The sequence below is a fragment of the Coregonus lavaretus genome, assembly GCF_964263955.1.
Source record: "Coregonus lavaretus genome assembly, chromosome: 5".
Taxonomy (NCBI): Eukaryota; Metazoa; Chordata; class Actinopteri; order Salmoniformes; family Salmonidae; genus Coregonus; species Coregonus lavaretus.
In genome coordinates, this window is record NC_139992.1 from 45,525,592 (window position 1) to 45,547,525 (window position 21,934).

The 21,934-nt window shown below is 40.4% G+C and overlaps 1 long non-coding RNA gene across 1 annotated transcript; it reads right to left on the reverse strand.

The window, feature by feature from the left end:
- Positions 1 to 1,298: 1,298 nt before the first annotated feature.
- LOC311129084 lies at positions 1,299 to 3,146 on the reverse strand. Its single transcript, XR_014613254.1, has 4 exons — positions 2,909 to 3,146; positions 1,843 to 1,931; positions 1,444 to 1,590; positions 1,299 to 1,323 (listed from the first exon to the last, which is right to left on the reverse strand). It is a non-coding gene; the product is annotated as an uncharacterized lncRNA (long non-coding RNA).
- Positions 3,147 to 21,934: the final 18,788 nt, after the last annotated feature.

Below are 21,934 nucleotides of genomic sequence, written 5' to 3' on the forward strand. Positions count from 1 at the left end.
GGAGGTAGAATAGCCGCTCCCCCGCCGCCTTCCCCTCTGGTGGATGGTCGAACACAGCACGGAAGCGGCGGGAGAACTCCGCATAGTTCGTGGTAGCGGCGTCCATTCTCCTCCACTCGGCGTTGGCCCACTCCAACGCCTTGCCGGTGAGACAGGAGATGAGGGCTGAGACGCTCTCGTGTCCCGAGGGCGCCGGGTGTACGGTGGCGAGGTAGAGCTCCACCTGCAGCAGGAACCCTTGACACCCGGCAGTGGAGCCGTCGTACGCCCTCGGGAGCGAGAGCCGAATCCCACTTGGTTCCGGAGATGAGACAGGAGGGCTGACCGATGGAGCTGGGTCGGTTCGTGGAGGTGTGGGAACCCCGCTGGTCTCCCATCGGTGCAGGGTATTCATCACCCCCTCCAGGGCGTGACAGACCTGATTAATGCGGTCCTCCTGACCACGAAGACGTTCAGCCATCTCGGCTGTCGGCGTGGTCTCTCCTGCTGATTCCATGATTGATGCGTGATTCTGTCAGAGTGGTGTGTGTAGGTGAGTGGAAGGAATCAAGCGCAGGACCCAGGATGACTACAACCGTCTTTAGTAATGTTCCCAAAACAACGAGAACAATGAGTCGCCAACCCAACCGGGTGGCGCAAACAATTGCGCACAAAACACAGTGCGTCAAAACAAGAAAAGCGCACGCAGTGCGAGCTCTCGGGAAAACACAACGAGAGAATACAATAAACTTCACAGAGGCAGGCTGACAATGAACAATCACGCATAACACCTGACCCAAGCACACGAAACTAAATAGGGAAACAATTAAGACACAAATAAGGGACAGGTGTTATGAACAGACAAAACCAACTGAACATGAAACATAGAACGGTGGCAGCTAGTACTCCGGAGACGACGACCGCCGAAGCCTGCCCGAACAAGGAAGAGGAGCAGCCTCGGCCGAAACCGTGACACAGCAAGTATGTTGATCATCTGTCTTCTGGTGGCATCTGTCAGAGATTTGGTTTTTCCATACTCTTGCATAATGCGTTCACCACCAGGCTTTGATGTTAGGATTTTTTCAATCAGCTATAGGTGGAAAGAAATGTGCTTTCCGTAATTGTAAAACAATATGTAATGCTGTCACATGATGAAACAACATTCAGATTGGACTTAACAGCAATGTTCACCACTTACTGCTTTTGCCTCATAGTTTATGTGGCATGGCCTTTTAGGCTGGCTTCCTTCGCCAGCCGCTACTTCTTCAACATCGTCACACACAGTGAAATTCAGAATGATGGTGTCATCAGATGTACCAGAGCATGATGATGAATGAGAGGTATCTGTTCATTATGAAATTTGTGCAAAACATAGAAACATATTACAATAAACTGTTATTTTTAAGACAATAAAGGTTCTCATTCTGGCCTTTAAACTAAAAAACTAATTGAATGAATGAATACCAAGTCCATTGCCCAGCATGATTCTGAAAGTTCCAGGTGACTCCTTTACTAATTCTTCAAAAACATCTGAGTCAACTTCTGTGTCAGACTGGTCATACACCTTAATGTCTGGCTTTCTGCTTTCTGGTATGTTGAATTTTAGACACACTGTTAAAAAAAGAAGAAAAAAAAGAAAAACATGCATTCCCTTCTCACAAGAATCCAAGTTCATACTTAAGGTTGCCTCATGTGTTCACAAAATGATGAAAGACAAGGATCTGCACCTGATTTTATGTTACTGAAAATATAAAGCACAGCAGAAATGACTATAGACCTAAATAGATATCATAAGATAATAGCTTAATGCTGTATTATTTTGTCATTAGGGTGATATGTATTGCTTTAACCTATTATACCTACCTTCTTTCAAGAAAGCATTGAATGTCAGCTCAGACAGCTTGACGTATTTCTGCTCTTCCCCGAGCTGAACACGCAACAGCATTTTGCCTCTGTTAACAAAGAAAATATATATTCAAAATCATCATTTAGTGCTGGTTCAACTAAGCGTTAGCTAACTATCCATTTATCTCAGTAGTACTAGCTACGCAATGCACTATGCATTACTTAGACGTTACACTGCAATTACAAAGGCTGAAGTAGACAAAGTTGTGCTGGTTGAATATAACGTTAAGCTGCCATTTTCTGCAGCAAATGGGTGTAGGCTAGTTCAAGTTTAGAGGCACATTGTCCCATTAGCTACCAAATAACTAGCTATGTGTCAAAGTTAGCTAGCTCATTAGCCATTTTAGTTCGAACAGTAGCTAACCATTAAAATGGTTAAGCAATGTTAAACAAACCCGTCATGCAAATCAGTGATCTATGTTATCGTTTTATAACACCAACATTAGCTGGCTAACTATCAGAAGCATGCTAACATTACCGTTATATATAGCTTTATAAAAAACAGTTAACGTTAGTGTAAGGAAGCCTGGGAAGCTATACAATAACGTTAGCTAACAATACTATCTGTATAAATGTTTTGTTGTTAGCGAACGTTATTTTACGTATTTACCATTCTGACAAACTTCATTCGTGAAAATATTGCAACACAAAGAAAGACAGTTACCGATACTGATTGCAAGCTAGCTAACCGCATGACAAGCACAATCTGCGCTCATGCCAAACGGTGGTGTCCTTCAAACGAACTGATTAGCTAAGTTAACGTTACCTATTTTTAGCCATATGAAACAGCAAGCCATTCACAAAAATATCAAACATATTCCATGGGTATATCATATAACAGTTATTACTGTCAACCATCTGAACTTACAAGCTAATTTAGCTGGCTGATGACGAGGTCACTGCAAGGGGGACCGCCGCATGGAACTCGTAACTTAAAATATGACCTTGACATCAGCACAACTCTAAAATTATGTAAAGTTAAAAAATACCGGTTTGGTGTTGAAAAAACGGGGATGTAACTTACCTAGCAATATCTGTGGCCTAGCTACTCCTTCGCAATCTTCCTCCACCAACGTACGTGCCAAACTTCAGCAAAGCAGAGTGGCGGGTATTCATCACTGCTGTAGAGTTGAAATTGTCACTGCGTATCTGCAGATTTTTACACTCACTTTTAACTCCACTGATAGAGCAACTTTACTCTCAAAAATGTTGAAAATACTCTATCTGGGTTAAAATAACTTTACTCTGAAATATTAACACCCCATTTTTTACTGTGTACCTAATTAAGTAAGGACTGGATATTTTTCTTTGTTGTTTTTCAATTGGGTTTTTTAAATACACAACACACCTAGTGTGATGTTATAAAGAATTGTTATTTTGATTTTAGGGGCTTTTCAACAGATCAAAGGTGATAAGTCTTAGAGGAGCACACACAGTGAATTTTATGACGTTTTTTTCTTTTTGACTGAGTTATGGGTATACATGATTTCTTATGAGAATAAATGTCATGAGGATTTAATGTACACTTGGGGTACATAACATTTATGAGATGTTTTGAATGTTGGTAATGTTTAGTATACTATTGGATGCAACAATTCATTGAATGATTTCAATTACCTCTGCAATCTGTCCTGGCTTTATAGTGTGACTTGATCACCCGCACTGTAAATCCTAGAGGAATGCTGAATTGGGGGTTAGTTATGATAAGGATAATTGTGAAGAAGTTTATAATTTGGTAATAATATATATGATTCCAACCATAAAATAACTAAAGAGAGAGGGAGCTATCCTGAATGAGGGATACCTGTTGCTCGTTAATAGTACTAATCTTGGATTACTTTACGGGATAGAAGTAAGTGTTGATGGCTACCTTGATGGAGGGGCAAGTAAAAGAGACAGATTACTAGATCTATATGTACCATTGTAGGACTTTTCTAACGCAGAGGAGGAAGATGGTACCGCTTCGGCAGGGAATTGTTTTGTTTTGTCTGTGTGTTTTTGCAGCAGGGAATATTGGTACGCTGATAGGAGGACACAATCCACAGAGAGATGGTGATAAATGGAGGACTCTGCATGATCACAGAACTAGTGAAGGAAGAAGGTTCATGCATCATCACACAGTCTACACCAACGGAGGTATGGATAGAGGGGAGATTGAAGAGGTATCATGTCAACCACTGCAACAGATGGCTACGAGGAAACTGACGATCTAGAAATTAGGATACTGTTGATGACAATTATCAGGTGATGGAAGACGATGTCAGAGGAATGATACTGATGAGCTGTGGGTTATGGCTGATTACCTCAGGAGAGGCACAGAGCTATAGACCTCAAAGAATTTCAAGAGATTCAGGATTTTTCAGGAATCAACTGGCTGTCATTCCATTCGGTTATATGTATTTAAAGGGTTTATATAATATAAATTGGGAAGTATATTAGAAATTGGCATTAAGAATAATTGTGAAACATAATAATTTGTCATATGTTGAATGTTTATATGGATTTATTGGTTTAGATATGAAATCAATTAAACTGTTATGTTTTGTCTTCTAGTGAGATAAACACAGATGATGTCTCGATGCATATTAGAGATTTGGCATAGCATGGTGTGAACCTAAATAAATAAAAGTAACAAACTATGAACCGACTGAAGATGAATATCAGAGGCGTTGAAGACGTTTTTGTAAAATACCACTTCTACATGCAACTGGTCTACAACAACCAATCGAAGATATCAAAGGATTTTCTCATGTTTTATATCGAAGGAGTGGGAAAGGAGTCCACCATTGAGTGAGAATGGAGAAAGATCTGTTCAAATGCAACATTTCTCATGTTGTTGGTATAATGGTTGGCAAATGGACATGACATTGAGGTTGTGGAGTTGGTGGTGACTCGAATGAGACATTGAAGTTGTGACATTGTAATGGGAAAGTCATTTTGAAATATGAAGATGTGTGAAGAACATAATGAAGAGACGCAAGAAGATTTAAGTGCCGGGAGAAATAAAGGGGTTGCTTGTTGATAATAAAATTGGATTTATCTAAATTTGATAATTTGGGTAGTAGGTATACACTGCTAAATTAATAGTATTAAGAATACATTTAAATAATGATCTGTATTTATTTTCAGGATGAGGAAAGTCATAATTGAATTATGAATGTTTATAATGTATGATAATATAAGTATACATTCGGACAGTTGTAATGGGTGATAAAGTTGAGGGTTTTTAATTTTCATTGATAAGGATAAAGTGAAGCAATAACAATTGGCATTTTAAATTTGGTTGAGTTAAGTAATTTGGTTGGTTATAATTTATAAGATTAATGGGTGATTTAAGTAAATCATGGGTATGTATTAGTATAATTATTTTCAAAAGGAAGGATATTGATTGTTAAATTGAGAAATGTTTTATATAGATATTATGGGTTAAAAGTGATACATTATGGTAATGTCTTAGGATACATTTATATGATTTATTTTGAGTGGACATTGTTGAATCATACTGTTTTAAACATGGAAGTTAAGGTGAGGATTGTGAATGAAATCATGAATATGTTGATTAATTGGGTTAATGTATTAGCATATTAGTCATTATATACATTTGAAGTATTGGGTGATATTGATATGGCTGTTTAGAGTGGTAAATATCTATGTTGATAGGCAAGTGCTTAATTGGTTATTATCATGAGGTTATGATATTTTCATATGATCTGAATTTGGTTGAATTATTAAAGTATGAATAGTTGAGGGATGTAATGATTTAACAGGGTAGTGAATGTAGAGTGTTATAATGTGTATCTATTTGAGGTATATTAGTAGGACAAAGTCGGAGTTGAACATTATATATTTTAACAATCATGGGTTTTTAAGCAATTCGGTCTGAGATGTTATTCATTACAATATGCAAGTGATAATCACATAGTATTGGATGCTATTATAGTAGATAAAGAGGGAATATATGTGATTATATGGGGGGTACATGTTGGATAGGAAGGTATTGGTAATTTAAATAAAGCTATGGCAAATGTTAGAGACATATAGGAAGGTATTAGGAGTATGACTAGAGATGTATCAGTCAATATAAATGCAAGGAGAGAAAGGATAAATTATTCATCTATATGTTATTACAGGTCAGAGTACATTGATAATGTTGATTGAGGAATGGGAATGTTAGGGTGGACAGATGACTCAGATCTCAGTAGATCAGATAGAGCCCCTTGTGACCAGGAAAAAGCTTGGGGTTCATCTGAGGCGCATGGATGATGAAGGCGGACGTTTTTGTTAATTTTATATTCATGTGGTCAGATTATAATATCCATGTAACTTAGAAAGTGTCATGCATCTTTGTATTTGTGGGGATGATGCCATGATGGTCACAATTTAGTTGATGGATGTATAAGATGATGGGTCAGTTATCTAGCATAGTTTAGGTTCTAGTCAAATATATATATATACTACTGAGGGGGAATATTGTATTTTAGATGAACTTATGGGGGTTAAGTGATCTTACTTACCACAACATTAAAAAAAAAGTGGATTGATATGATGTTTTTTATGGTGTAATGATGTTATGTCATAGTATCGTGGGGACCAGGAAAGAGTTAGTAGATAATTGGTTTGGTACCAGAAAGTCTACATTCCTTATGTCAAATGAGATTACTGATGTTTAGGGTAGTATGAGTGATGGACAGGATATAATGACCTGGGGCAAAGGGTAATAACAACAGAGAAAGGGAGTGCTATGATGGTTGCCAGATGTATGTGAAAGGGAGTATAACCAAGAGTATAAAGGAGGTTAGATTTGTGTGTGTGGGCAGTTCAACTGACAGAGGGCAGAGCCATGTCCGTTTGTTAGATGAACCCACGAGCCCGTGATCCAATAAATACTTGTTATAAAATCTCCACAGAATGTATAAGTAAATTCTTGCATCCTTGATTCTTTGATAACCGAGAAACTCATCATAACAGACGCTGAACCACTGCCCAGAAATGATTCTGCACAGCAGGCTGAAACAGTAGCACTGACTAAAGCCTGTAAAATAGGAAAGGATAAAAAGGTTACTATTTACACGGACAGTGCATATGCATTCAACACTGTACATGTATTTGCAGCACAATGGAAAAACCGAGGCATGGTAACCACATCGGGTAAACCTATCACACATGCACAATTGATTTTAGACCTATTAGAAGCAGTCTTGTTACCTAAGAAAATAGCGATTTGTACGTGTGAGGCTCATACTAAAGGAACAGATATTGTCAGTCAGGGGAATCTTAAAGAAGACAGGACAATTGACAAAGAATTGTTATAGGAAAGCCAAGAACGAGCAACCCAGAAGGAATTGGACATGTGGAAAAAGAAAGGGGCAACCTTACGAGATAATGTCTGGCACAAAGATGATTTACCAATCTTACCAAACTCATGGTTTAGATATGCGGCAATATTGACAGGGGGGATGATGGTAGGATGAAAGATAACTAGACTGAGGAGAGGACTAAATACTTAAAGAAAAGAATTGAGGTTACATTGGGTTATTTGGATACAGTCTAGAAAGAAAATACTAATATGAAACAACCGTTCATACGACCTACAATTGGCCGGATTGTTTGAACAAACAGTACTATTAAAGTACGGTTAAGGAAAACACACATGAGCACAGGTAAAAATTGGGTACAATGTTTACCAATAGTATTCATGAATAAAGTATAACCCCAGATAAAAATGGACTGTCCCCTTTTGAGAAAGTATTTGGTAGACCATACAGAATGCCTGAGTTAGGAGGACCAGAGCAGGCAGAGATAGAAACTGAGAACACCCTAGCCAAACACATGAGAAGGTTGTTTATTAACCACACCCGTATGTCAAAGGTTTTGTGCCGCACAGTTGAACTAAAGGAGAAGGTGACCCACTCTATCCAACCAGGTGACTGGGTGTGGATCCAATCCCTAAAGAAGAAAGACTGGAAGCAGCCCCGTTGGGAAGGGCCCTATCAGGTTCTATTGGACACCGCCTTTGCCATTAGAATAGCAGAAAGAGCAACCTGGGTCCACGTTACCCACTGCAAAAAGGTAGGAACACATACAAGCACCACTGAACACACACAGAGTTAGAGAGAAGAACTGGACCAATAGGGTCTGGGGATCACCTCTGTTAACGAAGATCTCCTACCCCGACCTATCATCACTGTAGTGTGTTCCTAGGGGTGTGAGTATGGGGTGGAACAAAGCAGACTGAGTAAGGGCAGGAGAAGGGTGGCGGTTCTTGGGAATATGGGGGACCCTGAACTGCATCATAGTCTCTGCAAAATCATAGTCTCTGCAACATCAAGATCCACCACCTCCCGGCACCAATTATACTATGCCCCCACCATTGTTAAGAAGTAAAAGAGAAACGACCCGACATACCGACCGTCAAGAATGAGTGACCTACAAAATAGGAATCAGAGAAGGGTAGAATGTAGGATTCAAAATAAGGGTTAGGGACGTAGCCAACGGGTGGGGTACATGTCAACAAGCAACAGAATGGAATAATACCCCATTATATTTGTGTTCGGGCCCCACGGCGGATTGTTCCTGGACTCAAGTGTTTAAACATACTTGGGGACGGGGATATGAGACCGGGCGGGACTGGACATCCAGATGGGGGTAAAGAGAAACAAAGACATCACGAATTGTCAATTGGAAATAGTAGTAATGTGACTGACTTAGGTTCGGAAGCACAGGAGAGAATTCTGAACCTTACAGCCCCTATAACGGATGTATGGTGGGCTTGTACCAACAAAGGACGCATACGACAGACACTACCAAAAGGATGGGTAGGTTCTTGCACCCCGGTGTTATTAGTCCAACCAGTTAGAATTAGTCATCAGAGGCCAGTTGTAGAAGTCATAACTAGGAAAAGGAGAAGTATTGGCAAGGATGGGAGTAGCCCTATCTGGGTGGATGCTATTGGCATTCCCAGGGGAGTTCCAGATGAATACTAAGCTATGAATCAAATAGGGGAAGGCTTTACCACTACGTTCTTCTGGTGGGTGACAATAAATAAAAATGTGGATTGGATCAATTATATTTATTACAACCAACAACGATTTGTGAACCAGACTAGAGATGCAGTGAGGGGGATCTCAGATCAATTATCCGCCACCTCACTCATGACTTGGCAAAATAGTTTGGCTCTTGATATGTTGCTGGCAGAGAATGGCGGTGTCTGTAGAATGGTGGGGGGCCAATGTTGCACATTTATCCCCAACAATACAGCACCAGACGGTACTGTGACAAGAGCTCTGGCGGGATTAACAGCTTTAAGCGAGTAGTGGGCTGAGAATTCTGGAATCAATACCTCTGTGACCAGATGGTTTGATGAAATGTTTAGGAAATGGAAAACCATAGTAGCCACAATTTTGGGGGCAGTTTTTACATTTTACGTCATTTTGCAGATGCTCTTATCCAGAGTGACTTACAGTTAGTGAGTGCATACATTTTCATACTGGCCCCCCGTGGGAAACGAACCCACAACCCTGGCGTTGCAAGCACGATGCTCTACCAACTGAGCTACAGGGACCTGTATGGGTATGTTTTTATTATGTGGTTGTTGTCTTGTTCCCTGTGTCCGAGAGTTGGTGAGTAAGGCGTTGGAGAATGCAGTGTCCCAGCAGATGGTGAGATATGGGCCGATTCCAGATTCTGATCAGTGGAATGACGAATACGATCCTCCAGGCCTGGAGGACCCTGATAACCTGCAATTAGATAAAACTTTTATTGGTTCTGACGTGTGAAGGTCATAGGGAAAATCACAAAAAGAAGACCTATGATTGGAAGTAGTAATAGAACTAATCTCGTAAATATATTTATTAAATGTGTGTGGGTGTAACATTTTTGTAAAAGGGTGGATTGATGGATGCATTTGTATGTTTAATGTAATGACTAAAATATTCCACCCCGATACTGTATAACTGTGTGAACTGTGTTAGAGTTAGAAGACAATAATCCACTAACAGGGAAGGGGGGCTAGAAACTGTTAAAGATAGACATTCCATACTTTGGAAAGTTACAGAGCAAGGTCCTTTGTGTGTACGCATATACAGTGAGGGAAAAAAGTATTTGATCCCCTGCTGATTTTGTACGTTTGCACACTGACAAATAAAAGATCAGTCTATAATTTTAATGGTAGGTTTATTTGAACAGTGAGAGACAAAATAACAACAAAGAAATCCAGATAAACGCATGTCAAAAATGTTATAAATTGATTTGCATTTTAATGAGGGAAATAAGTATTTGACCCCTCTTCAAAACATGACTTAGTACTTGGTGGCAAAACCCTTGTTGGCAATCACAGAGGTCAGACGTTTCTTGTAGTTGGCCACCAGGTTTGCACACATCTCAGGAGGGATTTTGTCCCACTTTGCAGATCTTCTCCAGGTCATTAAGGTTTCGAGGATGACGTTTGGCAACTCGAACATTCAGCTCCCTCCACAGATTTCCTATGGGATTAAGGTATGGAGACTGGCTAGGCCACTCCAGGACATTAATGTGCTTCTTCTTGAGCCACTCCTTTGTTGCCTTGGCCGTGTGTTTTGGGTCATTGTCATGCTGGAATACCCATCCACGACCCATTTTCAATGCCCTGGCTGAGGGAAGGAGGTTCTCACCCAAGATTTGACGGTACATGGCCCTGTCTATCGTCCCTTTGATGCGGTGAAGTTGTCCTGTCCCCTTAGCAGAAAAACACCCCAATGCATAATGTTTCCACCTCCATGTTTGACAGTGGGGATGGTATTCTTGGGGTCATAGGCACCATTCCTCCTCCTCCAAACACGGCGAGTTGAGTTGATGCCAAAGAGCTCAATTTTGGTCTCATCTGACCACAACACTTTCACACAGTTCTCCTCTGAATCATTCAGATGTTCATTGGCAAACTTCAGACGGCCCTGTATATGTGCTTTCTTGAGCAGGGGGACCTTGCGGGCGCTGCAGGATTTCAGTCCTTCACGGCGTAGTGTGTTACCAATTGTTTTCTTGGTGACTATGGTCCCAGCTGCCTTGAGATCATTGACAAGATCCTCCTGTGTAGTTCTGGGCTGATTCCTCACCGTTCTCATGATCATTGCAACTCCACAAGGTGATATCTTGCATGGAGCCCCAGGCCGAGGGAGATTGACAGTTCTTTTGTGTTTCTTCCATTTGCGAATAATCGCACCAACTGTTGTCACCTTCTCACCAAGCTGCTTGGCGATGGTCTTGTAGCCCATTCCAGCCTTGTGTAGGTCTACAATCTTGTCCCTGACATCCTTGGAGAGCTCTTTGGTCTTGGCCATGGTGGAGAGTTTGGAATCTGATTGATTGATTGCTTCTGTGGACAGGTGTCTTTTATACAGGTAACAAACTGAGATTAGGAGCACTCCCTTTCAGAGTGTGATCCTAATCTCAGCTCGTTACCTGTATAAAAGACACCTGGGAGCCAGAAATCTTTCTGATTGAGAGGGGGTCAAATACTTATTTCCCTCATTAAAATGCAAATCAATTTATATCATTTTTGACATGCGTTTTTCTGGATTTCTTTGTTGTTATTCTGTCTCTCACTGTTCAAATTAACCTACCATTAAAATTATAGACTGATAATTTCTTTGTCAGTGGGCAAACGTACAAAATCAGCAGGGGATCAAATACTTCTTTCCCTCACTGTAAAAAGACTGTGTGTTATTCTGAAGGGCAGAGCGCTCTCTGAATGAAGAACTGATCATTGTAGGCTGGGACTCTGTCTGTTTTTTATAACTGGACCTTTACAACCTCCAGGATACAGATGGAGTTATAAAATAGTTCAGTTTGAACATTGAGATAGAAATTCACGTGGCACTTTCTTCGACACATGTTCAATGATTAGTAGCATTAAATCTAAAGAACATTTATTGAGGATTTCACCCCATTTCTGAATGAAAGTGGTCGTTTTTCCCTATTGTAGGCTCCTTCTGTACTCTCAGTCCAATATGACCAGACCGCATGCGCACATGTTGATTTTGTCCACCCACACCAGACGCCATCAGGACACACAGGTTGAAATATCAAAACGAACTCTGAACCAACTATATTAATTTGGGGACAGGTCGAAAAGCATTAAACATTTATGGCAATTTAGCTAGCTAGCTTGCTGTTGCTAGATCATTTGTCCTGGGATATTAACATTAGGTTGTTATTATACCTGAAATGCACAAGGTCCTCTACTCCGACAGTTAATCCACAGATACAAGGGTAAACAGAGTTTGTTTCTAGTAATCTCTCCTCCTTCAGGGTTCTTCTTCTTTGGACTTTATATGGCGTTGGCAACCAACTTTAAGGTGTATTACCACTACCAACTGGACTGGAGTGTGGACCTCAGTTCATCTTTCAATATTTGCTCCTAAAAAACCAATGAGGAGATGGGAGAGGCAGGACTTGCAGCGCATCAAGCGTCACAAATAGAACCAAGTTCTATTTTAGCGCCTGGCTACGCAGACCCTCGCGAGCAGTTTGGGTGCAATGATTGAATAACATGTACAGTAGCAGTCAAAAGTTTGGATACACCTACTCATTCAAGGGTTTTTCTTTATTTTTACATTGTAGAATAATAGTGAAGACATCAAAACTATGAAATAACATATATGTAATCATGTAGTAACCAAAAAAGTGTTAAACAAATCAAAATATATTTTGTATTTGAGATTCTTCAAATAGCCACCCTTTGCCTTGATGACAGCTTTGCACACTCTTGGCATTCTCTCAATCAGCTTCACATGGAATGCTTTTCCAACAGTCTTGAAGGAGTTCCCACATATGCTGAGCACTTGTTGGCTGCTTTTCCTTCACTCTGCGGTCCGACTCACCCCAAACCATCTCAATTTGGTTAAGGTCGGGGGATTGTGGAGGCCAGGTCATCTGATGCAGCACTCCATCACTCTCCTTCTTGGTAAAATAGCCCTTACACAGCCTGGAGGTGTGTTGGGTCATTGTCCTGTTGAAAAACAAAAGATAGTCCCACTAAGCCCAAACCAGATGGGATGGCATATCGCTGCAGAATGCTGTGGTAGCCATGCTGGTTAAATGTGCCTTGAATTCTAAATAAATCACATACAGTGTCACCAGCAAAGCACCCCCACACCATAACACCTCCATGCTTTACGGTGGGACCTACACATGCGGAGATCATCCGTTCACCCACATCGCGTCTCACAAAGATCTCCAATTTGGACTCCAGACCAAAGGACAACTTTCCACCGGTCTAATGTCCATTGCTTGTGTTTCTTGGCCCAAGCAAGTCTCTTCTCCTTATTGGTGTCCTTTAGTAGTGGTTTCTTTGCAGCAATTAGACCACGAAGGCCTGATTCACACAGTCTCCTCTGAACAGTTGATGTAGAGATGTGTCTGTTACTTGAACTCTATGAAGCATTTATTTGGGCTGCAATTTCTGATGCTTGTAACTCTAATGAACTTATCCTCTGCAGCAGAGGTAACTCTGGGTCTTCCATTCCTGTGGCGGTCCTCATGAGAGCCAGTTTCATCATAGCGCTTGATGGTTTTTGCGACTGCACTTGAAGAAACTTTCAAAGTTCTTGAAATAGTCTGTATTGACTGACCTTCATGTCTTAAAGTAATGATGGACTGTCATTTCTCTTTGCTTATTTGAGCTGTTCTTGCCATAATATGGACTTGGTCTTTTACCAAATAGGGCTATCTTCTACATTTTATACATGTTAAATTCAGGCTGTAATACAGCAAAATGTGGAAAAAGTCAAGGGGTGTGAATACCTTCTGAAGGTACTGTATATCTCACTAGGTCAGGGTTGTTTAGCCTCCATACAGTATATCCATTAGTTCCGGTGGTGACCTGTCATTCAGGGCAGGTGGGGCAGAGCCTGTTTATCAATTTTTTAGTAGCTTTTTTGTTGTTGTTCTTTGTCTGTTTTGCATGTTATTTTGGCATGCATGTTAATTTGGCATTAATACGTGTCACATATCAGTTTGCAAACAATGTAAAAAATAATAATAATAGAGTTACTAAAGCCGCATACAAACATGGTCTCTTTTTTGCTTTCTTGAGTAAGGCAGCTCCAAAATGCAGGTTTTTCGGCCTAGCTCAGTGCTTTCTGTGGTGGTGGGGCAGCCAGCGGAAAATATGGAGCGTAGGGGTTGGTAATGTTCTCTAGTTGCGCCGTGATTGGCTCAGTGTTCTGTCACTCATGGGGACACAACGTCACCGCAAAAAATCTATGGGGAGAGCTTGAAAATACAAGCCCCTTGGGTGCTGCCATAGATTTACATTAGAAGTGCCCATCCAAGAAGGCTCAAGGTCATTGGCCGTAGCTTTGATAGGACTGATCATGTCAACATCATACTTTCAAAATCTTAGCTAGCAAGCTAGACAAGCAGTCATCATCATGAATCATTATGAATCAAGTCGACAATCTACTGGCAAATCCTTTTCAATCCTTGTCATATGAAGAGAAATTATAGATAAAACGTATCGGTGCTCATTGGCCATTGGACATAAACATTACACAACAAGTTGGAATTCGCAAATTCAACAATGAGTGGTTTGGAAGGAATCAGTGGCTAACTGCAAGCATTGCAAAGCAATCACTGGCCTGCTATTCAGTGGAGTGGATGTATGATCCAAGTCTGGGTTTAAGGGTCTCTTTTCCAAGCTTAAAAGGATAAACATTCACATACCATGGGCCAGAAAAGGTTGAATACATTGGCCATGCTGTCAATCCAGCATGACTTCTGCCACATTCAAAATAACTGGAAATTCGGAACTGGGAAATCTCAGACTTCATTGAGTTCAAGACAAATGGGAACTCTGAAAAAAACGAGCTCAGACCGAGAAAAAATACCATCCAACTCGGAATTCCAAGTCGGGAACTCGGGCCTCTTTCTAGAGCTCCAACCTGAAATACACTGACGTCATGATTCAACCTTATTTTTTTCAGAGTTCCCAGTTGTCTTGAAAGCACCATAAATCCAGAGAATGCCAGACTTGACAAAGTTTGATGACAGAATTTGCCCAAAAGAAGGACTGCTGCGCCACCTTCCTGTTCAAGTGAGCACAACAAGGTGAGTCCAAAAATGTATTGTATGCTGCTGCATAAATGACGTTATATGCCAGGGAGATATGTATACTGTAGCTAAGAAAGTAATACTAAGTGTATGTTTTGTAGTAATCTGTTAGTAGCCCTAATAATTTGGTCCCTTTCCCCTTCATAACTTAGCCTACTGTTCTGACTTGGTGGTGCACATGTTGCCTTTAGCCTGTTTTAGCGAAATGTAATCATCGAATATTGTAAGAGCTTTCATTGTCTGCTTAAATGCCCCCTTTATTTATCCTACGGTTCTGACTTGGTGTACAGGGAGAACACTGTAAGAACGGCCCATGTTCTGAATTCTGTCGCTGTACATTTCAAAAGTGCTGAACAAATAGTTATATTTACTACGTCCGTCCTAGCTCACTCATTAATGTCTTAATCGAAATGACGGATTACCTCTTATCCGCTCGTCGTTCCCTTATGCCATAGTTTGTACATCTCAATTGTCAGTAGAAACCACATTTGTTTAAGCAAGTCAGCCATATCATCTATGTTTTTTGAAAAGGCAGTAAATGAGGCTGAATTAACTTGTTTTGCTGCCAGACAAGGCTCCGCTGATAGCCAGGTGTAGCAGTGGTAAGGTGTTGGGACTCTGCTGTTGGGACAGCTTTATGTAGGCCCTAACAGTTTGTGGGCACCGTTTGTCACCGTTATAGTGTAATTAATGTATTGTTTAGTGTTGTGTTGTATAGTAGCTTTGCTGGCATGCATCTACATTTTTGGGGGGGAGTTTGCCCCACCAAGATTTACATGCTAAAATCGCCACTGATTAGTTCTAATGTGTCAATGATATTCGTGATCTCCTTGAGTGCATGAAGGTGATAGTTTTATAGTGTGATTTCCTTTAAGGTCCACTGAAGTGCTTAAAACCGTTTTTATAGTCTCCCAACATAATAATAGGATCGTTTGTTGCTTTTGAGCTCAATAGATTGTTATAAATATTTTCGAAGAAGTGTGGATCATCGTTATTTGGACCAAATAGATTAATGAGCCAAATATGTTTATCGTCCAATAGCATATTCAAAAGTATCCACCTTCCTTGCGGATCTGTTTGGACAGTTTGCACATTCGGATCAAAATTATTAATAACTTATATCATCACCCCTTTTGAATGTATTTTCCCATGACAGAAGTACATTTGCTTTTGCTCCCTTCCTGTTTCTCTCAAGGTTCTTATAGATGTTTTATTTTCTTGTGTTTAATCAGGTGGTTTTTCAGTGCTTCTGCTCTCTCTTTTCTCTCCTTCGTCTCTATCTTTTTCATTGTACTATTCCACTTGTAACGATTAATGACTATATCAGGTGATATAACAGGGCTACCAATTAGACTGGTTACATGGAATATTCACGGCTGTGGGGGGTGCAAATTAAGTGTTCCAGGGTATTTTCACATCTGAATACTGATATCGCATTTCTTCAAGAAGCGCACCTGCAAGTTAATGATCATACCAGATTATGAAAAGCATGTGTTGGCCAGGTTTTCCGTTCCAATTTGAATGGCAAAGCAAATATATACACTACCAGTCAAAAGTTGTTTTTCTTTATTTTTACTACATTGTAGAATAATAGTGAAGACATCTGTATCCAGCGGTCATCATCATAGAAGCAAACTAGAAAATCAGATGCTCACATGTTCACCATTGTATGCTCATCTATGGGTTTCGTAAAACATACAACATGCAACTACTAAAGGTACTAAAGGAGGAGAGGTGAGGGTTGATGTCATGGGAGGAGACTAATGGACACACCTGACAAAGGTCAGTTTAGATCCAAAGTTTGTTAATATTATCCGGAAACATCTTTCAGTACTTCACATTGACCATTTTATGACATTATCTGTCCTCTATCCAAACTTCTTTGGTACAACTTAGAGCCTTATTACAAAAATTTAGTCCATTGCAACTAATGTAGTTGTATTACTAAATCTTCTTTCAGCACTTTTGGTGTTGGTGTCAAGGTAAGAAAGAGTTTTTTAAAATGACAAGGAAGCGTTTATTAGCGTACTGTATACAAGGTCACAGGATACACTTCACTGTGAACCCAAGCAAATGATCAAACTACTGTATATTTGTGTAGTTTCCCTACTTTATATTAGCGAATCACAATAGTTCACCCCTGACCTTGCCAACTGCTGACACAGTTGAGTAGCCTTAACTTTCTATTACTTGGGCACACGATACCAAGGCCTTGGGCGTGTCCGTACAGTCAATTATGCATTACTAATCTAACAAAGAAAGCTGCAACTACACACTAATTTACATAAGAAATATTCAAATACATTCATGGCAAATATGTATATTTGCTTTGCCATTAAAATTGCAATGGAAAACCTGGCCTACCCTTGCTTTATATAATCTGGTATTAAATGTATTTCTGTCATGGGAAAATAAATTTTAAAAGGGTGATGATATTAATTAATAATAATTTAGATCCGAATGTGCAAACTGTCCAAACAGATCCCCAAGGAAGGTGGATACTTTTGAATATGCTATTGGATGATGAACAGATTTGGCTCATTAATCTATATGGTCCAAATAATGATGATCCACACTTCTTCGAAAATATTTATAACAATCTATTGAGCTCAAAAGCAACAAACTATTCTATTATTATGGTGGGAGACTATAAAAACAGTTTTAAGTACTTAAGTGGACCGTAAAAGAAATCGCACTACAAACTATCACCCTCATGCACTTAAGGAGATCAGGAATATCATGGACATTAGAACTTGTGCATTCGGAAAGTATTCAGACCCCTTGATCTTTTTCCACATTTTGTTACGTTACAGCCTTATTCAAAAATTGATTACATTATTTTGTTTTACTCATCAATCTACACACAATACCCCATAATGACAAAGTGAAAACAGTTTTTTAGAAATAAAAAAAGACCTTCTTTACATAAGTATTCAGACCCTTTGCTATGAGACTCGAAATTGAGCTCAAGTGCATCCTGTATCCATTGATCATCCTTGAGATGTTTCTATAACTTGATTGGAGTCCACCTGTGGTAACTTCAAAAGATTGGACATGATTTGGAAAGGCACACATCTGTCTATATAAGGTCCCACAGTTGACAGTGCATGTCAGAGCAAAAACCAAGCCATGAGGTCAAAGGAATTGTCCATAGAGCTCCAAGACAGGATTGTGTCGAGGCACAGATCTGGGGAAGGGTACCAAAACATTTCTGCAGCTTTGAAGGTCCCCAAGAACACAGTAGCCTCCATCATTCTTAAATGGAAGAGGTTTGGAACCACCAAGACCCTTCCTAGAGCTGGCCGCCCAAACTGAGCAATCGGGGTAGAAGGGCCTTGGTCAGGGAGGTGACCAAGAACCCGATGGTCACTCTGACACAGCTCCAGAGTTTCTCTGTGGAGATGGGAGAACCTTCCAGAAGGGCAACCATCTCTGTAGTACTCCACCAATCAGGCCTTTATGTTAGAATGGCCAGACGGAAGCTACTCCTCAGTAAAACGCTAATGACAGCCCGCTTGGAGTTTGCCAAAAGACACCCAAAGGACTCAGACCATGAGAAACAAGATTCTCTGGTCTGATGAAACCTAGATTGAACTCTTTGGCCTGAATTCCAAGCGTCACGTTTGGCACCATCTCTAAGGTGAAGCATGGTGGGGGCAGCATCATGCTGTGGGGATGTTTTTCAGCAGCAGGGACTGGGATACTAGTCAGGATTGAGGGAAAGATGAACGGAGCAAAGTACAGCGAGATCCTTGATGAAAAGCTGCTCCAGAGTGCTCAAGACCTCAGACTGGGGCGAAGGTTCACCTTCCAACGGGACAACGACCCTAAGCACACAGCTAAGACAACGCAGGAGTGGCTTCGGGACAAGTCTCTGAATGTCCTTGAATGGCCCAGCCAGAGCCCGGACTTGAACCCGATCGAACATCTCTGGAGAGACCTGAAAAAAGCTGTGCAGCGACCTTCCCCATCCAACCTGACAGAGCTTGAGAGGATCTGCAAAGAAGAATGGGAGAAACTCCCCAAATACACGTGTGCCAAACTTGACCGGATTATACGGTGGGGACGCTATATTGATGATGTTTGCCTGTTTTGGTCTGGCTCAGAAGATGAACTTGTTTCCTTCCACCAATACCTTAACAGCATTAATCCTAACATCAAACTAACTATGGAGTACATCAAGGATAGCATGAATTTTTTGGACCTTGACATCAGTAAAAATGACAAAGGTTGTTTGCACACATCAATCTTTAGGAAGCCTACAGACGGGAATACTATTCTGAGGGCAGACAGCTTTCACCCCAAAAGGCTAAAAGAGAACATTCCATATGACCAATTCCAAAGAGTCTGTAGAATTTGCGATCAGGAAATAGACTACAATGTCAAATCTGCTGAATTGGAGAATCACTTCTTGAATCGGGGCTACAGCGCTCAGATCCTGAAAGATGCAAGTAAAATGGCTGGACGACTTGACAGAGAGAACTTGTTGCAAAGGGGAGCGCCTCGGTATGCATCAGAGAGAGTGTACTTTGTTACAAAATACAGCACTGAAGCAGAGAACATTAAAATAATCATTAAAATGAATACGCTACTAAGCCAAGTCTTCCCAGAGCCACCAGTCATAAGCTTTAAAAGATGTCCTACCCTAAATGATAAATTTGTCCACAGCTATCTTCCTGGTGACTCTCAAAAAACTTGGCTAGACCACAAATATTTGCAGAAATAGTGCACAGAAAAAGTTTTTTGTTGACACAGCTTCTAAAATGGAGTATCAAGTCAAGCATTTCATTAACTGCAAAACCACTCATGTCATCTACAGATTGGAATGTCCACAGTACAAGGTGTTCTACATTGGACGGACAAAGACACGCCTTCAAGACCGCTTAGCGGAACACAAGTACGCCATACAGGTAGGCAATGAAGACTACCCCATGGCAAGGCACTCCATGTCCTTACACCATGGCAACCCTGCCTCCCTACAAGCTATGGGTATTGATCATGTTCCGGCCTCAATTAGAAAAGGGGACCGTCTTAAACAGCTAAACCAAAGGGAACGTTTTTGGATTGACAACAGGCCACTAAGTACCCTAGTTTAAATGAAGATGTCTCACCTTTCCTGTAGGATCGTGAGAGGTCCCTTTGCTGGCATCTAGTGGATGTTTTGCTCTTTTTGCTCTGTTGCCCTCAGCTATGTTTGGACTGTTTTGGTCCATGTTTTCTGTTTTCTAGTGTACTATAGAATGGATGGCTCTCCTGTTCTTAACATTTTGCCCAGTCATGTTCAAGGTTAGAACTACCTTTCTGGTGGTTCTGATGCTTCTATTTTTGGTAACATATCTACAGTATTTCACTTTTTAATGGGTATAATATTGCTTACTAGGTGTTGTCCAATGAATTTACGGCAGATAGCTTAGTGGTTAAGAGCGTAGTGCCAGTAACCGAAAGGTCGCTGGTTCTAATCCCCGAGCCGACTAGGTGAAAAGGTCTGTCGATGTGCCCTTGAGCAAGGCACTAAACCCTAATTGCTCCTGTAAGTCGCTCTGGATAAGAGCATCTGCTAAATGACAAAAAAATTATAATAATCTGTAACCCCTCCCTCTTCTAATCAGGGTTGATTGGAAATTCAAAAGAGGACATTGTAATATCATATTTATGTACTACCATACAAATACCATACAAATAAAGGCATTTTAATTAATTATTTGAAGAGTGCCTTGGTTCTCCTTTCTTTTTGATGACCAATTTACCCCTTCTACCAAAATCTACTATTGTGTACCTTAGCAGTGCTAAGATATATTAGTGGGGTTTTTTTCATACATTTTTTACAGATGTTAGAATTTTTCTTCCACTTTCACATCACATAGTATTCTGTGTAGATCGTTGACAAAAAAAATTGCAATTAAATCTGTTTTAATCCCACTTTGTAACACAACAAAATGTGTAAAAGGTCAAGGGGTGCCCTGCGAGGTATTTCAAAGAGCCCGTATATACGAAACATCATATTTACCATTGAAGGTTTTTGCATTAATTAAAATAACTAGTATACCTTAGAAGTCGTGTTGACCTCTTTTGTTCCTAATGCCAGATTTGAATTGACGCAACTTTGACAGTGTGTATGTCTTTTGTGTACTTATATAGGCGAGGGAGCACTTTTTGGATCGCTGTCAACCTGCCATGACAACCCCTCCTCCTTCTTCTGCACAGGCAGGTACTGTTATTATTTATGAATATCAAACACTTATCCATCTGAACAGGAAATAACATTTTCCCCCTCCTCAATGTTTTCTGTAGCTGTTCTGCTCTCATTCACTTCAGTTTAACCGTTTCCCTGAACTCCGTTCTCCACCTTCTTTACCATTACACTCATTCCCTATTCGTTTTTTTCCCTAGGATGCTCTGGATCGACGTGTACTACAGTGTGTTCCGGTTCCCACAATATCCAGCAACTTTGCACAGCCATTGAAGAGGAGTGGGACAACATTCCACAGACCACAATCTACAGCCTGATCAACTCTATGCGAAGGAGATGTGTTGCGCTGCATGAGGCAAATGGTGGTCACACCAGATACTGACTGGTTTTCTGATCCATGCCCCTACCTTTTTTTTAAGGTATCTGAAAAGATCTCCTCAATTTAAGGTAAGGTTTCTCCCTTGTATGATCTAAATGTATATTGTTTTATGAAGATACCATTTATCTTTTCATATTTGTGCAAATGGATGTGTTGACACTTTATCCCTTTTTAAATTATTTCTAAAAAATAAAATGGATACAATTTAATGGATATCAATCAACAAAGAGGTAAGATAATATGTTAAAGGCTAGCCGCGTTGGGCGCAGATGACTGAACTGCTCACTTATTTGTACAATTGGTATTGGTTTGTCTCATAATGTTATGCAGATCACATGTATCATCTTAAGTTCATTTTAATTAATGGTTTCTCTAAAACCTTATAGGAATTTGTC